At 34.5% G+C, this 18,016-nt stretch overlaps 1 protein-coding gene and 1 non-coding gene across 6 annotated transcripts in view; one reads left to right on the top strand and one right to left on the bottom strand.

Moving 5' to 3' along the window:
- The window catches only part of CNKSR2 (connector enhancer of kinase suppressor of Ras 2), a 285,732-nt gene that overhangs the window by 177,471 nt on the left and 90,245 nt on the right, over positions 1-18,016 (bottom strand). The window lies entirely within an intron of this gene.
- LOC139181853 (U6 spliceosomal RNA) lies at positions 2,259-2,365 on the top strand. The gene has a single exon (XR_011565581.1). It is a non-coding gene; the product is annotated as a U6 spliceosomal RNA (small nuclear RNA).

The raw sequence follows: 18,016 nt of genomic DNA on the forward strand, positions 1-18,016 counted from the left end.
TTCTATTATCAAGATATCAAAATTTCTACACTATGTTGCTTCACTGATTAATTCATGTAATGAGTTAGTATTATACTCTTACTCAATCATTCATTCACTCAAGTCACAATGTTGTTGCTTAGTCGCTAAGTCGTGTCTGACTCTTGCTACTCCATGGACTGTAGCCTGCCAGGTTCCTCTCTCCATGGGATTTCCCAGGCAAGAGTACGTTTCTTCCTCCAGGGGATCTTCCTGACCCATGCCTCCTGCATTGGGAGTCGGATTCTTTACTACTGAGCCATGAGGGAAGCGCCCCAAGTCACAATACCATTCACCAGAATTTTTTTTTTTTTTTTTGGCATCTTCTAAATGCAATTCACTGTAAGGCACTATTGGGTGATCAAAGATAAATTAAACTTGATCCTTGGCCATCATTATTTCATTATTTAGTAAAGAAGTAGGTGAAACTATTCAAATAATAATACAAGGTAAACAAGATAAATGCTAATAGGTGATCCTATAAAAAAGGAGATAAGTTCTGACTTCTTAACTCTGGAATGATCTTCTGAAGGAGATGGTATTTTAACTGAGCTTAAATAGCTTTTAAGTCTGGAAATTGGGGGTTCAGGGGGAAAGATCATGCCAAATTATATGAACACACTGAACAAAGGCACACAATCAGGATAAGGAAATCAATTTGGCTAGAGCCTAAGATACATGAGGTGAGTGCAATGAGAAAGAAAGTCTAAAAAATAAAGAGTCATACTGTAGAGAGTTACCAATGATAGGCTGGGGGAATTTTGTTGTTTTAAAGGGAATAAAAGCTTTATTTTTGTAAAGCAATCTATTTTGAAGCTCCCTCTTCCCTGGTACCTCAGTTGGTAAAGAATCTGCCTGCAATGCAGGAGACCCTGGTTTGATTTCTGGGTCAGGAAGATCTGCTGAAGAAGGGACAGGCTACCCACTCCAGTATTCTTGGGCTACCCTGGTGGCTCAACTGGTAAAAAAAACTGCCCGCAATGTGGGAGACCTGGGTTCGATCCCTGGGTTGGGAAGATTCCCTAGTGAAGGGAAAGGCTACCCATACCAGTATTCTGGCCTGGAGAATTTCATGGACTATATAGTCCATGGGGTCACAAAGAGTCAGACACAATGAGTGACTTTCACTTTCCATTGGGGTAGCAAAGACTTAATTCAGTCACTTGACAATTTCTTGTGACTTTCTTTTGGAAGAGGCTGAAATCAGGATAGCTTACACTTAGTGCCATGGTTGGTATTAAACAGCAAAGTGAATGGTAAGCATGAGTGTGTGTGTATTTTAACAAAATACGGGGGTGGTGGGATGAGACTATAGTTCAAATTCTTTGGTCTAGCTTAACAACTCAGACAGACATCTCTCTTTTCTCATAGTTCTTTTTCTCTTGTTCCTTTCCTTTAGTTACAAGAATAACTTTGGTGCCATGTCTCAGAGGGAAGAATCTCTTCAAAGTTGTGTTATCTTCCAAAATATACCAGTAGACATTTCATCTCTGGGGAAGATGAAATATGCAATTTATTCTGCTAAAGGAAGTGCTCACAAATGTTTGAGTATGGGAAGACTGTGATCAAATGTTTCATGAAAACGATGAAGAAGTAGTCATGGATTTGGAAGGGAGCAAAACTGGAGGCAAGGAGGTCAGTTGGAATACTTTTTCAATAGAAAATATGATATGTAATCAGGGCTTGAACTGAGGTGATGATGGTGGAAGGGAAGATGAAAAAAGGTAGATGAGATACATGTAGCCAGCAATGAGCTAACTCGGTAATTAATTGATAGATACAGAGAATAATGGGGAGGGGAAAGTTAAACATTACCCTGGGGTTCAAGTCTAAGCAGTTGGATGATTAACACTGTAGAGATGATAGGAGGAGAGAATTTAGAGAAAATAAAATAATTCTACTTTGGGCATGTAAAATTAGAAGTGGCTGAAAGGCCATATATTGGGCTGGCCAAAAGTTCATTTGGGTTTTTCTGTAAGATGTTATGTAACATCTTATAGAAAAACAACTTACAGAAACCCAAACAAACTTTTTGGCCAGTCCTATACAAAGCTGCTCAGCAAGTAGCTAAGAAAAAAGCTGAATTGGATCAAGAATAGAATCCAAGCTGGGAAATATTTACATTAAAGAGAGAATTAAAGGTACAAGAAAAATGAAACAACAATGAATTCATCAACAAAGAATATGTGTAGTGAGAAGACAGCTATGGACAAGGTCAGAGAATGTTTAGGAGTCAGATGATGCTTGCTTCGGCAGCACATATACTAAAATTGGAACAATACAGAGAAGATTAGCATGGCCCCTGAGCAAAGATGACATGCAAATATTTGAAGCGTTCCGTATTTTTTGGGTAATTCATGTTGAGTTTTGACAGAAAACAACAAAATTCTGTAAAGCAATTATCCTTCAATAAAAAATAAATTAATTTAAAAAAAGAGATGGAGGAAGTTAGTTATGTGGTCAGGAGTAACTGGAGAAAGTGTTACAGAGACATCTAATAAAAGTTATAGTGATAACAGAGTTACAGTAAAACATATCTGTGCTGTCTAATTCAAGTCATTAGACATGTGTGGCTATTAAGCACTTTAAATGCCTTAAGTGCAAATGAGGAACTGAATTTGTAATTTTCTTTAATTTTAACTAATTTACATTTCAATTGCCACATTCAGGGAATACCCAGGTTGTCCAGTGGTTAGGTTTCCATGCTTTCACTGCTTTGGCCTGGGTTCAGTCCCTGGTAGTGGAACTAAGATCCTGCAAGCCATACAATGTGGCCAAAAAAACACCTGCCACATGCAGCTAGTGGTTACCATATTAGACAACAGCACAAGTCTAGAGAAATATACTTAGTCCATCCAACAGCTGGAATAGCCATTTGTTGTTTAGTTGCTAAGATGTGCCAGACTCTTTGCGATCCCATGGACTGTGGCCAGTCAGGCTCCTCTATCCATGGGATTTCCCAGACAAGAACATTGGAGTGCGTTGTCATTTCCTTCTAAAGGGGATCTTTCTGACCCAAGGATCAAACCTGCATCTCCTGCATCGGCAGGTGAACTCTTTACTGCTGAGCCACCAGGGAAGCCTGGAAAAGCCATTTACCAAGAAACAAAAAACAGAAAAAGCAATATCTAGGAAGAAACCATGAAGGTATTTCCCAGTCATTAACCAGATCCTTCATTTTTTTTCCCCTTCAGCAAAGGGCAGAGTCCAGTCTACTATGACATCTACAGTAGCCACACAGTACAATAACACCAGTTCTCTCTGTAAGATAAAATACAGAAGAGCATGAAAAATGAATTCCAAGAACCCATCACATAGTTTTGTGGGCACTGAGAAAGCAGTGCCAATGATAAATGATTTGCAATGGATGAAAGATAAAAGTTCAAACTAAATTAAGGTTCATCAGAGACTGAAACTGACTGAGTACTTCAAGTGAAAAGAAGAATGTCCACGGTGAATGGACAGGCATTAACATCCTTCCTGAATATGTTATCAACATGCCATAGTTTAATTTTCATTTCAGATAAATGTCCTTGGCAAATAAGGCAGAAGTATAATAGCCCAACAATTACTTCCTTGGCAGTCCCTTCACCATTGTGACTGACTCAATGATCACAAACTTGTTAGTTTTCCTGATGTTATTTCAGAAATGAGAAGAATGTTCATGGCATTGAAACATGTATAATATCATATATGAAACGAGTCACCAGTCCAGGTTCGATGCACGATACTGGATGCTTGGGGCTGGTGCGTTGGGATGACCCAGAGGGATGGTATGGGGAGGGAGGAGGGAGAAGAGTTCAGGATGGGGAACACATGTATACCTGTGGCGGATTCATTTTGATATATGGCAAAACCAATACAATATTGTAAAGTTAAAAATAAAAACAAAAAGAAAAAAATTTAAAAAATTAAAAAAAAAAAACAGAAATTTTAAAATGACCCACTTAAAAAATTGGCTAAGGTTTTCATTAGGTTAAATACGGTTATGAATTATAACAAAAAATGCAATAAACCAAGAATAGGAGGAGAATGTGGGTGGGCATGACCTTAGAGACCATCTTAGTCTTTCTGTCGGTGAACATAATTACATTCTTTTGCACCCTGGATCATATTCCTCTCCAAAGTTCTGTTCCAGCTCTCCCACAAGAGCTCATCTAAAATGAAAGCACACTTGACTCTAATCACTCATCTTTTACTTGACAACGAAATACTAATGCTCCAGCAGTTGGATGAATGTGGAAACTAATTTTTTTAGCTATACAGACTTGGAGGTAGAAGCAGAAGTGAGTTTTTTTTCCAGCATCTAAGTGGCTCTCCAACAAATCCAAAAACCACTGAGGTAAATCCAACAAATCCAAAATGGTCTTGAATGGCCAGATAACTCTAACTGTATGCATTTTATGTTTCTATCAGTGATCTAATTGTTGGTCTTTCCCATTAGACTGTCAATATTTTCAAAAAAGGAACCCTATATTCAACTGCACTATCTCTGTAATATCTCCAGAGGCCCTGTATATGCTATAAATGTGAATTCATCACTTATGATTATTTTATTCCATTGAGTCTCTATTTTCATATTCCATAGTAAGTATTTAACATTGGGTTTATAGGTTAGTTATAAAAACGAAACTTTAAAGCCATATGTTAAAAACAAAACTAACTGCTAAACAAACTAGCACAGTATATTTAGTTTCTTCACACTCCTATTTTGTACAAAAAGACTGAGTTTCACAGTTTTAAAATCATTTTAAATATGAATTTGGTATTAGACTTCAATTTGCATGATCTCAGCAGATATTTTCAACAAAAATAATTGGGGCTTTCTCAGCACAAAGATTAGCATTATGTAAAAGATATCAAGAATTTTATATTTATTCAATGAAGCTAAAATTTCTTTGTAATAATAAGTCTCTCTAGCTTCCACATGTTCAAGTTACTTACTATAATGACCATCTAATATATCACAAGGGCTTTGTGGTAGCTCAGCTGGTAAAGAATCTGCTTGTAGTGCAGGTAGACCCTGGTTCAATTCCTGGGTAGGGAAGATCTGCTGGAGAAGGGATAAGCTACCCACTCCAGTCTTCTTGGGCTTTCCTGGTGGCTCAGACGGTAAAGAATCTGTCTGCAATGAGCAAGTTCAGTTCAGTCGCTCAGTGGTGTCCGACTCTTCGCAACCCATGAATTACAGCATGCCAGGCCTCCCAGTCCATCACCAACTCCCGGAGTTTACCCAAATTCATGTGCATCGAGTTGGTGATGCCATCCAGCCATCTCATCCTTTGTTGTCCCCTTCTCCCCCTGCCCCCAATCCCTCTCGGCATCACAGTCTTTTCCAATGAGTCAACTCTTCACGTGAGGTAGCCAAAGTATTAGGAGTTTCAGCCTCAGCATCAGTCCTTCCAATGAACACCCAGGACTGATCTCCTTTAGCATAGACTGGTTGGATCTCCTTGCAGTCCAAGGGACTCTCAAGAGTCTTCTCCAACACCACAGTTCAAAAGCATCAATTCTTTGCTGCTCACCTTTCTTCACAGTCCAACTCTCACATCCATACATGACCACTGGAAAAACCACAGCCTTGACTAAGACAGACCTTTGTTGGCAAAGTAATCTCTGCTTTTTAATATGCTATCTAGGTTGGTCATAACTTTCTTTCCAAGGAGTAAGCGTCTTTTAATTTCATGGTTGCAATCACCATCTGCAGTGATTTTGGAGCTCCAAAAAATAAAGTCTGACACTGTTTCCACTGTTTCCCCATCTATTTCCCATGAAGTGATGGGACCAGATGCCATGCAAGACCTGGGTTTAATCTCTGAGTTGGGAAAACCCCCTGGAGGAGGGCATGGTAACCCACTCTGGTATTCTTGCCTGGAGAATGGAAAGAAAATCTATAGTGTCTAAAATTGGGAGAGAATTTTTCCCTTGTGATAAATCCAACTGAAGAGTTCAAGCAAAGATTAATACCACACCCCACTGGAAATAAAGATATCAATTAAACATTAATTCTTTAATTCAAGACCATACATCTGACTGCCAGAAAATAAATGGAAGATATAAGATATATGAAAACAGATTCCAAGTATTAGTTTAAAAAATTCCTTAAGCTCATGCATCTTTGCCCTATTCATCTGCTTAGATTGCACTTTCATAGACAAAATGGAACCGTTTCTTTTAGTAACTATGTCCAACATTTGAAAAAGTAACATCTACCCGAGCATTCAACAAATATTTTTAGATCAATGATGATGATATTCAAATCATAACAAATACTAAATTGTTAAAGTAATAATACTAGCTTCTATCTAGGCTGAACATTGTACACCCTCAAAATAGATATTACATGGAATCAGTATCCATTTGGCATTTCCTAGTCATAACACTGAGAGATTATCGGGTAGAATTTTATGCTTTGAAAAATTTCAAAGTCTCCCCCTCTCACCAAAGTCTCCCCTTCCCACCAAACTTACCACCCTATATTCCAGTAGACTATACTTCAAATACCAAGAAACACACACACGCATATAAATACAGCATTGAGGGAAAAGAAGAAATTCTTCAAATTCAACCTTTACCAAGCTGTTTTCTTGATATTTGAAATTTTAGCACCTAATTTTATTGCCCCTTTCCTTATATTCAAATAAACACTGTTGTCCTTAAAATTCTAGTAAATGCTATAATGAAATTGTTTATAGGTTCAATATTGTAGCAGATTTGTATTATGATTTCTAAATATATACTTTCTTTTCTTAAGGGAAAAGTAAATTTCCTGGAGCCACCAATGTTGGCCATGGACCTATGATTTACTTTGTTCAACAAAATGTGAGTTGAAGTGCTATGTCTTATTTCCATGCAGAAACTTTAAGTACCAGTTCATAGTTCACCAGGCTCTCTTTTCCCTGTGCAAGCAGTATTCAAGAAGAAGCTAGTCTGAGCTGTGAAATGAAGAGGATGTGGAGAAGAGCTAAAGCAACCCAGGATGGACATGGAACATGAGCACTGGACATGAGCATTATTAAAAGCCACTAACATTTTCAGGTTGTTACCACAGCATAATCAACTTTATCTTGACTGATAAAATCCTCCATCAAATAAAAAGGGGAAAAAACAGAACACTCACTCAAATGAAGATATAACCAGCACAGAGTTTAATACAATAACTATTTCATCAATTTTACAGGTTGTACTTCTTCATTTCAGGAAATATGAGGTGCCATGTCACTCCTCACAGAAGGTAATTCACAATTAACCTCAGATTACATTCTACTACCTTCATGCAAATCTAGTCTTTTCCCATCTTGTACTTTAGAGAATTTTTACCTCATTTTTACTCAGTTTGATTTATGCTCACTTGTCCTAATTACTTAATTCTGACCAGTTCTTCAACCTGCCCCTGTTGATTACAATTTCAATCCGTTATTTTACTTGTGTCAGAGTCTAATATCTTATGAATTACCTATCTCACATCAGTGGTTATTCTGAGCCAACCCAAGAGGCCATGGTTATTAAAAACTACATCAGCAGTTGGGCAAAATATCTCAGAAAACCAGTGGCTTTAAAAAGTAGTTCTATATTTTCTTTGATTTCTTGCTTTCATCTAAGGTAGGTATGAAATCTATGTCACAGATTTTGTGTAATGATTCAACTATATAATCCAAATAAGGCATAATATGGTTTATAAAAATGCTAAAATATTACTATTCCTTCTTGTTTTAGTAAGTCTAGTTCTACCTCTGTCTGTTTTTACCACATTAGTTTCTAGAATGGGTTCTCTTGCTATTATGAATGCACAAGGACCATTTTTGTTAATAACATATATATTTGGTGTTTCGAAGAACAAGTCTAACCCTTTTGGAAATACATTTATGACCCAAATAGACTATGAACTGATAGCAACAGTTGTATATTCGAAACTTCAGCCTGTTTTATAAAAGTGTGGGCTCTGGGCTGATATAACCTATAAATAGTTGGACCTCCTGATCCATTGCTCTCAACCATTCATACTGTAGTGAAGTCCAAGAAATCTACATTTTTAACAAGCTTCCCTGGGTAAATCATAGTCCTTGGACCAACCATTGGGAAGCACTGTTCTTGATCACATACATTTTCTTACTACCTCACGTTCATCTCATTAAAGCAGTGTGACTACATCACAGTGGTTATCAACTTTGGCTCTATGTTAGAATCAACTGAGGCATCATTTAAAAAAACTGATTACAACCCTACCAAGAGAGTCTAATTTAATAGGTCTTGGATGGGACCCAATACCTATGTTTTTAAATAAAAAGCTCTTTACTCCATTCCAAGGTGAAGCCAAACTTGAGAAACAATGAGCAGGAAGTATTACAAACCATGTCAAAGCAGCTGGATCTGAGTCCTGGTCATGTCACTAACTGACCATGTCACTGTCCCTCTCTAAAATTCCATTTATCCATTTACAAAATTGAGATAATGACATTTAGTCTACCTATTTCACCTGATTATTGTGGGGGATAAATCCGATAAGTTCTAAAAGCATTTTGCCAACCTCAAAATAGAAATAATACCATTGCCTGCCTATTATACTTTATACAGCCCTTTTTTCTTGCTAATAATTTTTAAATGTCATAAGATATAGGATTTATCCAGATGACGTGGCTTGAGGGAGGGGTTATAAAGGTGAACTGAAGAGCCAAGGGTAGAATACATTTCAATTTTAAAAAGCAGGTAGGAAGACGGGACAGGAAAGCATTCATGCAGATACTTTAAATGGGAAGAACCACTATAATTCTTAATTCACCAGCTTATTACCAGTTTCACAAGGAGACAAATACCATTAACACTGTCCCCCTCCTGCCCCCACCCAACTCATCTCCCTGGAGTTACAAGCATTAAAAGGAGAAGAAACAGAAGCAGCCTCAAACTATTCTTTAATTTATTTTTAATTGGATAATTGCTTTACAATGTTATGTTGGTTTCTGCCATACAATGATGTGAATCAGCCATAAACATACATATGCATACCTCCGCAGGCCAGCCATAAGCATACCTCCCTCTTAAACCTTCCTCCCACCCCCACTCCCATCCCACTCCGTAGGTTGTCACAGAACACCAGCTAAGCTCCCTGTGTTATATAGCAACTTCCCACTAGCTATCTATTTTACACATGGTAATATATATGTTTCAATGCTACTTTCTCAATTAGTTCCACCCTTTCCTTCCCCCATTGTGTCCACAAGCCTGTTCTCTATGTCTGCATCTCTATTCCTGCCATATAAATAGGTTCATCAGTACCATTTCTCTAGATTCCACATATATGCATTAATATACTATATTTGCTTTTCTCTTTCTGACTTACTTCACTCTGTTTAACAGGTTCATGCACCTCACTACAACTGACTCAAATCCATTCCTTTATATGGCTGAGTAATATTCCAGTGTGTGTGTGTGTGTGTGTATATATATATATATATATATATATCTGTCAATGGACATATAGGTTGCTTCCATGTCCTGGTCATTGTAAATAGTGCTGCTATGAACACTGGGGTACGTGTATCTTTTTGAATTATGGTTTTCTCAGGGTATATGCCCAGTGGTAGGGCTGTGGGGTCATATGGTAGTATTATTCTTAGATTTTTAAGTAATCTCCATACTGTTCACCACAGCCTTAAAATATTAAGGACTATATCTGTAATAATCATGATATACCTGGATTTTATCAACTTTGAAAAAAGAAATCAGTATTTTGTTTAGTTCTCTCTCAGGTTTTCATCAGCCTCAGAACTAGTTACACTGATTACATTTAAAATCCTGTAAGCCCTTTTTAGGTGAAATTTTAAAGAGAAAATGAATCCTTTCCTTTTTTCAACATTTATTTGCCTGGCACTGGAGACACTCAGGTGCAAAAAGCAGAAAAGTTGCCTTTACCAAGTCTCCTACAGCAAATCTTTTCTTAAATGGATTAGTATTACATTTGGCTTGATTCTTTAAAAGGAATCACCACAGTAGATTACAAATGGAAGCACATCAAGGATTCTCTTCTGAAAACCTGACCACCTAAAAGGGTTAAGAATCGTGTAATCCATCTTTCTATTTCCTTATATATAATAGAGCAATAATGCTAAATGTTCTATCTTCTTTGGGAGAATATTTTAAAAGCCTCTTGGAAAGTGAACTGTATAATAAGACAGTATGACAAAATGTAGTAATTCAGAAAATAGGAAGGCAATGAAAGTATATTACATAAATAAGCAATAAAACTTTGAGAAAAGGATGTGGTACATTTCTAAAGATGAGCATGTGTATACTGTATAATCCAGCAATTATCCTCCTACATACATAGTTAAATGTAAGTATATATTTCAAATATTCATGGTCAGGAGAATGAATAAACACTGAAGTATATACATATAATTAAGTAATCTATGTATTGAAAGTGAAAGAACTACAGTGACTAAACAAAACATGAATTAGTTCAGAATACACTATCAAATAAAAAAGTAATATGCAAAGTGATACTATGTGTACAAAGCTCAAAGTCAAGCTTAACTAAATGAAATGTTTAGAAAATGTATGAAATTACTTTAAAGGAAAAAAAATGAAATAATAAACACCTTTAGAAGAGGCAGGGTAATGAGAAGAAAGAGCACAATTATAACTAAGACAATATTGGTAATGTTATAGCTATTAAATGGCCAATTTAAGAGTATTTATTTTTATGCCTCACAACGTATATATGACATGAATTATTTTGTGTGTGTATATATAACATAATTTTTAAAATATAATAGTGAGAAAACAGATGTCTGAAAAATAGTATTCTGTTATTTATTACCTAAAAGAATTTGATTAGTATACTAAATGGCACCACGCATCCAGTTCTTCTGTTATTATTAATGATGATACTATTGAATATCTACATCTTTAAAAGTGTCTTGGTAAGACGCTCAGATAATATGCAACACAGTCTAAGTTTGTAAAAGAATGAACCTATAAAAACAAGTTATTTCATTTTATATAAGTTTTAAAGTTTTTTTCCCATAAAAAAAGTGTCATAAAGCTGGAAGAATAAAAAATTATTATGTCCAATATTATAAATAGTGCTTTCCTAAAGTCTTATTAGCATGTAATAATTTCATCACTTATTTAGTTTTGTTCTGAGCCTTCAGAAAATTTGCAGCTATCAATAATCATTTTTTAAACATCAAGAATGAGGATTTCTTTTTTTCTCTGTGTATTTATATCTGTTCTGATTATAATGCTATATTCCAGGCCTTAAAGGGATACAGGCACATACACACAACATAATCTCAGCTTTGTAAATTCTATAAATTTTTGGTTTCATACTTGTCTTCAGAAAAAAACATTCCTTGAGCTACCTGGGTACTATGCTTAATAGTTGTATATCTACTATCTGATTCATTATATATTAGGATCATAAAGAAAAGTTTAAAAAGATAATGGTTTTGCTTCTCATCGTCAGCTAAAACAACTGAAGAAAACTTAAAGGAGTGAGTATTGAACTAAAATATATTGCTTAAATATAAAATAAAAAAGAATCATCTTTCATATTGCCTTCAACAGGTATGCTAAGTAATGCAATTCATATTGTTTAAAAATTACATATAAAGTTTGTCCTGGTTTTTGGTCTGAAATGTCCCAGTTTCAAATCCCAAGAGCCCAAGTCCATTTTTCAGGTCACCTAGAATGTCTGTTTCAGGAAGGCTTAACCACTAGCCCTGAGAATACAGCAAAAATAATACTGAAAGTCATGTTTGAGATGAATGATAGACTATCTTGGCTGAGCTTTCATATGGTTTAATACTTACTACATGAACCATAAAATATGTAGCCTGCCTACCCCAGTATACATGTATCTCACTACTACTTGAATCTTAATACCCCTTTTAGAACACAAACTCTGTGTAACTTACTATTATACACTAGCCTTTTACCTTTACCTGTTTTGAATTTTCCATTTTCAACTCTAGGTTACTTGAATATGTGGAAAGGGAGGGCAAATTCACAAGTAATCAAAATTAATTTCTGTATTCCATTTGAACATGGACATTTCAAAATATCATTCAGAATATGAAGCATAGTTATCAATTGCCTTAAATGCTAAAAAATATCTGAAATTAAACCAAAATCCTTTTTAAAAAAAAGTCACTCATTTCAGAACTAGGTCTTTCTTCATTGCTACTCAATACCAAAAGTAAGCAGAGAAACAGTCCTTTAAATTTTGTATGAAACAAGAAACTGACTTAAGGGTTTCCAAAGATCTTTTGCTATACAAGATAACTAAAATTGCCATTTATTAAGCTCCCACTAAAATGACAGATCATGAACTAGATCAATTTCCAATATTCACAGAAATTCACCTATAATAATCCAATAAAGTGATGTACCTTATAGATGAAGACAAAATTATGATATGAAGTAATTTGCTAAAGTTCATACTGTTTGTAAAAAGCAGAGCCATGATGAATTCACATCTACTTTATGTCAAAGCCCACTATACTATTTTGCCATAAAATAAAAGAGTAAATAACATAAAAGGTCAACTAGGAAGGTAAAGGAGGTAATACTCATATGGATAAAGTATAATGAAGTTAAAATATGATAGCTATTGTCAATAAACTTACAGGCCAAATTTTTTTGTATAAGTCCTTAATAAAACATTAAAAATCACTTCTAAGCCTATTTTTACAAAATTCTATAATCTTTTAAGTTTTTTTAGTATTTATAAATACATGCCCTAACAATTTAAACCATAAATACCAATTCAATTAAGTCCTTAAAAAGCTCTTATTTTCTCCTGGGAATTTACCTTGAGTAAATAGCAACTGGATTAAGATAAAACAGGTTAGATTAAATTCAAGCAGGCATTCTTTTCAGAAAGGATTATATACTCAATATGTTCACATACATCTTTATTTAAAAATGTATACTTAAGAACAACTCATAAATAGTTTACTTTTACTGATTTGTATTTAAAACAATGTAAAGGTAACAAAATTGATTAGAGAGTACACACACATAATTTAGAGGAAGATGTCCATCAAAAAGAAATATTACTAATGTTGACTTCTGAAGATGATTTTTCCATTTTCTTGAATGAAGATTTAGAAAAAAAAGAAAATGCATTAGATAGGTAAATATGAGGGAAAATATCAAACAAATGAACAGGCAGAAAGTCAGAATAACAACTTAATTAAAGACACTTATTATAGGAAAGACCATAGCAGTGGCACAGTTGCTTCTGGTGCTTAAATTAACATGACAGTAACTATTCTTTAAGGTTTTCTGTATTTTTTAAACTAACAAGTATTATTATCTTATAAACATTTTTAAAGAACAGAAAACCTAATAACTGTGCATAAAATTTTTAAAAAATTATGGCACAATAGTAAATGAAAAAGACCATTTTCAAAATACGTATGCATATGTATATGCATGAAACAATGGGGCTAAGCCTCAAGTCTCCCAGGACTCATCATTCCCACCTTCTGTCCCTTGCCCCAAGTATTCTAAATTCCACCAAAGTAGAACCTTGCAAACTGATACTTTTATGACCATTTCTTAACTATATGACAATCTAATTAATCATTTTTTGTGTGTTTGAACTGGAAAAAATTTTAGAATAATTTTAGGTTAAGCTGATACCCATTAGAGTAGGCATCATGGCAAGTATTTCAATGCTGAGAAGTGCGTGGGTACCTGTCTCACTTTTCTGTTTCAGGTGCTGACAGTGCTCTAAATACTGCAGCTTCAGTTCTTTGTAAGAATTCTTTCCATTTAAGATTTTAAAACCAGTTTCCCTTTTTTCTCAAATGTGTTATTATAATCAATCTTATGTGGGAAAGAGGTGCTGGGGGAAGAATCTCTTTTAAAGACTTTAACTATAACAGTCTAAACCCATCACAACTGGAAATAAGAAAAACAGATACAGAAATACTAAATAAATTCTTCCAAACAGAACTTGTTAAAAGAAAAGTATCTTTCTCCTCTATTGTTTGCATTACTTAAAATATAAGTAGCTAATATCAAAAGGCACTTTCCACTTACTTCACAGTAACACCCCTTTGTGTTAAGAAGGGAAAAAAATCTATTTGTGACAGTTTATTTTTAGATATTGATCATCTCACCTTGCTGCAAAGGGAATAAAAATAATTAAAGTTGAGTGAAAAATAATTTGAAGTACAGCATATTTCAAAGCATAACTATCATCATAACTGTTCAGATGAGATTTCTTGAAAGCCTAGTAATAAATGCATGCCCTAGATATTTTTTTTTAATCTACACTTTGCTTATTCAAATTGGCCTCTTTTACTGGCAGCTTAAGTTTAATTCAGTCTTTAGATACTGCATACAAGTCCAAGTGAATGCAATGATTACTGTGTATTTAATGGCTGAATGAAACCATTAGATGGACACTGACTGTTTGTAAACTACATAATTTATTTCAAAATATAATAAGTATTCATCTATGCTGTGCTCTTCCATCAAACTTAAGCAGTATTTCTTCAATGTACATAGCATTCTTTTCATATTTTTCTAACTCAAATTTGTTTTAGAAAATTTGAAAAACACAAAAAAGTAGTCTAAATAAATTAAAATTACCCATATTTTCATCATCAATAAGCAAACAGTTAATTGTTTTATTTCATTATTTTAATTATCATCCTCACTCCTATTGCAAAGATAGGAGTCAACAGACAAGAGAGCCCAGAAAGACCTTGTATCAAAGATAAGTCATCACATAACAGTAAAAAACAGTGCATTATTTAAGAGATGATTTATATACATTCATTTCATGACTATAATTAAGTTTCCTCTAAAAATATGTTTTGCTAGCATTATATAAAAGCATATGGTGTTTCTGAAGTTTTGTTCACTTTCATTCTAGCATTGGAAAATTGTTATGAGGATCAGTAATTTTAATTAATGAATAAACTGAGATGCAAAGTGATGGGTATCTCTGGATATCTCGGTATCTCTGGATATCTCTGGGGTTCTTAATATGAGTAGCAGAGATAGAACTGTGGCTTTTACACAGGAGGTGAAATAAAAATGAGTAACAATTCAAGCATTTAATTCTGGACTTTTCTGGAAGAGCATAAATGAGCATATGCTAAACCATATAAGATAACTGGGGCTCAGGTCAATTTATTTTAACAAGTAAGTAACAAGCACACATTGTTCCTGTCTTCAAGGAGATAACAATCTAATGGAAGAAAGATCAGTATGATTCACAGCAGACTATAACTGACAAGATAGAAAATGCATGTAAAATAAGAGCTTTCTATCTTTGCCCACACAACATAGAATTAGATCTGAGAAGTTAATAAAAAGGACAAAATGGAATCATATAAGATAATCAATGCAGAAAAAAGAACAAAGACCAGACTGGAGACAAAGAAGACAAACAGCAGGGTGATATATTTAATTTATTCCCAATCACATTAGTAATTATATTAAATATAAATGGTCAAAGTAGGGGGAATATAAACAATTATGAGAATGGTAAAAATTTCACAACTGAGGTGGCATTCCCTAGAAGCCTTAAAGGATGGGACATGATTTTGGCAGGCAGAGATAAAAAGATATACGGGGAATGTTCTGAGGCAGCCTCAAAACATAAAAAGATGAAACTACAAGATCTATTTTACCAACAATAACTCATCCACATGAACTAGAGTACAATTAAGATACAAAGGAGAATTAGAGAATAAAATCAAAATTATGTTAGAACCATACTAGGAGTCCTTTGAATTCCAAAGAGAGGAATTTGTAATCAGTTTGGAGATTAGGGGAAAATTGCTGAAAGCGACAGAATCAGAGCAGGGCTTTAGGATAACTAGTCTGAACGTGATCCATTCTATACTTGTAAGTAGATTAAACCAGAATGTCATGAAGATGTGCTTTATTAAGAAAAATTTACATCTAATATTTCCTTTAAGGTACAACAGAAAAGAATTAAAGTAGATGAATTATGACATCAAGTCAGGTACATACTGGGATGGGGTAGGCAAGGCAAGAACCAAGAACATTCATGTACAGAGAACTTTCTGTTTGGAAATCTTAAAAGTGACATGTGGAACAGGACATGTGATCAGGAAATGAGGGTGAGATAGAAGGAACAATGACAAATGTTATGAGCTACTGAACTTTAAAAAATAAATAAATAAATGGGTTATATCAGGGCAAAACGTCCTAAGAAGGGCAAGGCATCCTCTTCAAAACAGAATGTACAGTGGGTGGAGGGTACAGCAAGTCCTTCTATGTCCTCAGTATACTTGGAGTATTTCAATTATTTGGGGATAATTTCAGTAATTCTGCATTTGTTCAAGACAAAATGTACTTAAAGTTCAAGCTGTAAAAACATCTCTCTCTATTCTACCTAATGTTTCCTGATCTGTAAATTACCAAAACTCAAACCCATTATGCCTTGAAGTAAGCTTCCTAAAGAGAACGTTGAGCCAAACAGTGTAGCTGTTAAAAGGTCCTATTGTGAGCATGAACAAGCCTCTGAGGGCAATATCAGAATGGCATATGTTTTCTATGAAGTAGATGTCTATAGCAGGTGTTCATACATTCTGGAAATGAAAACTGCATCACTTGTTACTTAGATGGTAGGTTCTTAAAATAGCGGAATGGGTGGGTTAGTCATATTCTACACAAACTGCATTTTCACCCCTGCACATGCCTCTACAGGAAATTTAAAGTCACTGAAAATCATTTCAGCCGTTCCGAATGTAACGTATGAAGGTTATCGTGACAAAATTATGTTCTAGAACCTGTGAATTATAAACATAGAAAATTGTCCATTTTTGACTTTATAGGTAATGTTAAAAGAAATGTAACTTTTTAAAAGATGAGTTTGTTTAAATCTAATAACATAAGATTATTTTTATATAGGAAAAAATTAGGTATGAATGAATTCAGTGAAAATGATTACACCTGATTCTCCTTCAATATTTTTCAAGAAAACTTTTCAAAGTTGCCATTTAGAAGAACTGCAGTCTTTGTTTACAAGGCAACAATGGGCCAGTTACTCAAAAGTTAACCTTAAACTGGCTATCTAGATTCAGATGTTTAAAAGAGATATAAGAAATTAAAAACACCCACTTTCTGTCATAATTATGCATGGAAATTACATTATTTTAGAAGGTGACATCAGATGGACTGCATTCTCAAAGAACTGACAATAAGCATGAGTTTCTCATGTATAAAAGTTAAAAAAAATAAACTTAATTCTCCCATTTAATTCCACAGTATTTGAATTGTCTTGGGTCTCATGCATAAATGAAAACATTAAGAAATACATAAATATGATTATCACAGATCTTGTCATGTAGCAGACAATAACCATTTGCAAATTATATATGTATATAATTATATACATAAAATGCAAAACAAGGATTATTTGCATATAGATTACTCCTGAACACATATCCAATATACTATAAACGATTATCATACAAATACTGTACAACAGGTACCCTTAAAGCAGAGAAAATTTTTTTCATAGTAAAAGAGAAGAAACTAATAGTCTGCTATCCACATCTCAAGTCTCTGGTCAAGTTTAATGGCTTTTAAAAGTCGCTTTAGAAAACATTTTTTTGAAGCAATGTCACTGATAATACAGAACTACAGGAAAAATTACCCATAGACTATATTACTGCTTTTTCATTCCTATGCCCTAGAACAGTGTATGAGAACCAGAATCACCTGAAAAACTAGTAAACATTCAGATTCCTGGGCATTCCCCACAGTAAATTTGGCAGTGTGTGCCAAGAATCTGAATTTCTAACAAGTTTCTTTGTGATAATAATGCCACTAGTCCATGAACTACACTGGACACACTGGATTAGCATTAGAACACGTCAGCAAACTGTGGCCCAGGGTTGAATTCAACCTGTTGCATGTTTTCATAACACAAGTTTTACTGGCACACAGCTATGCCCATTCATTTCACATACACACTGTCTGTGGCTGCTTTTGCAGAGTAACA

This window comes from Bos indicus, chromosome X, assembly GCF_029378745.1.
Source record: "Bos indicus isolate NIAB-ARS_2022 breed Sahiwal x Tharparkar chromosome X, NIAB-ARS_B.indTharparkar_mat_pri_1.0, whole genome shotgun sequence".
Classification (NCBI taxonomy): Eukaryota; Metazoa; Chordata; class Mammalia; order Artiodactyla; family Bovidae; genus Bos; species Bos indicus.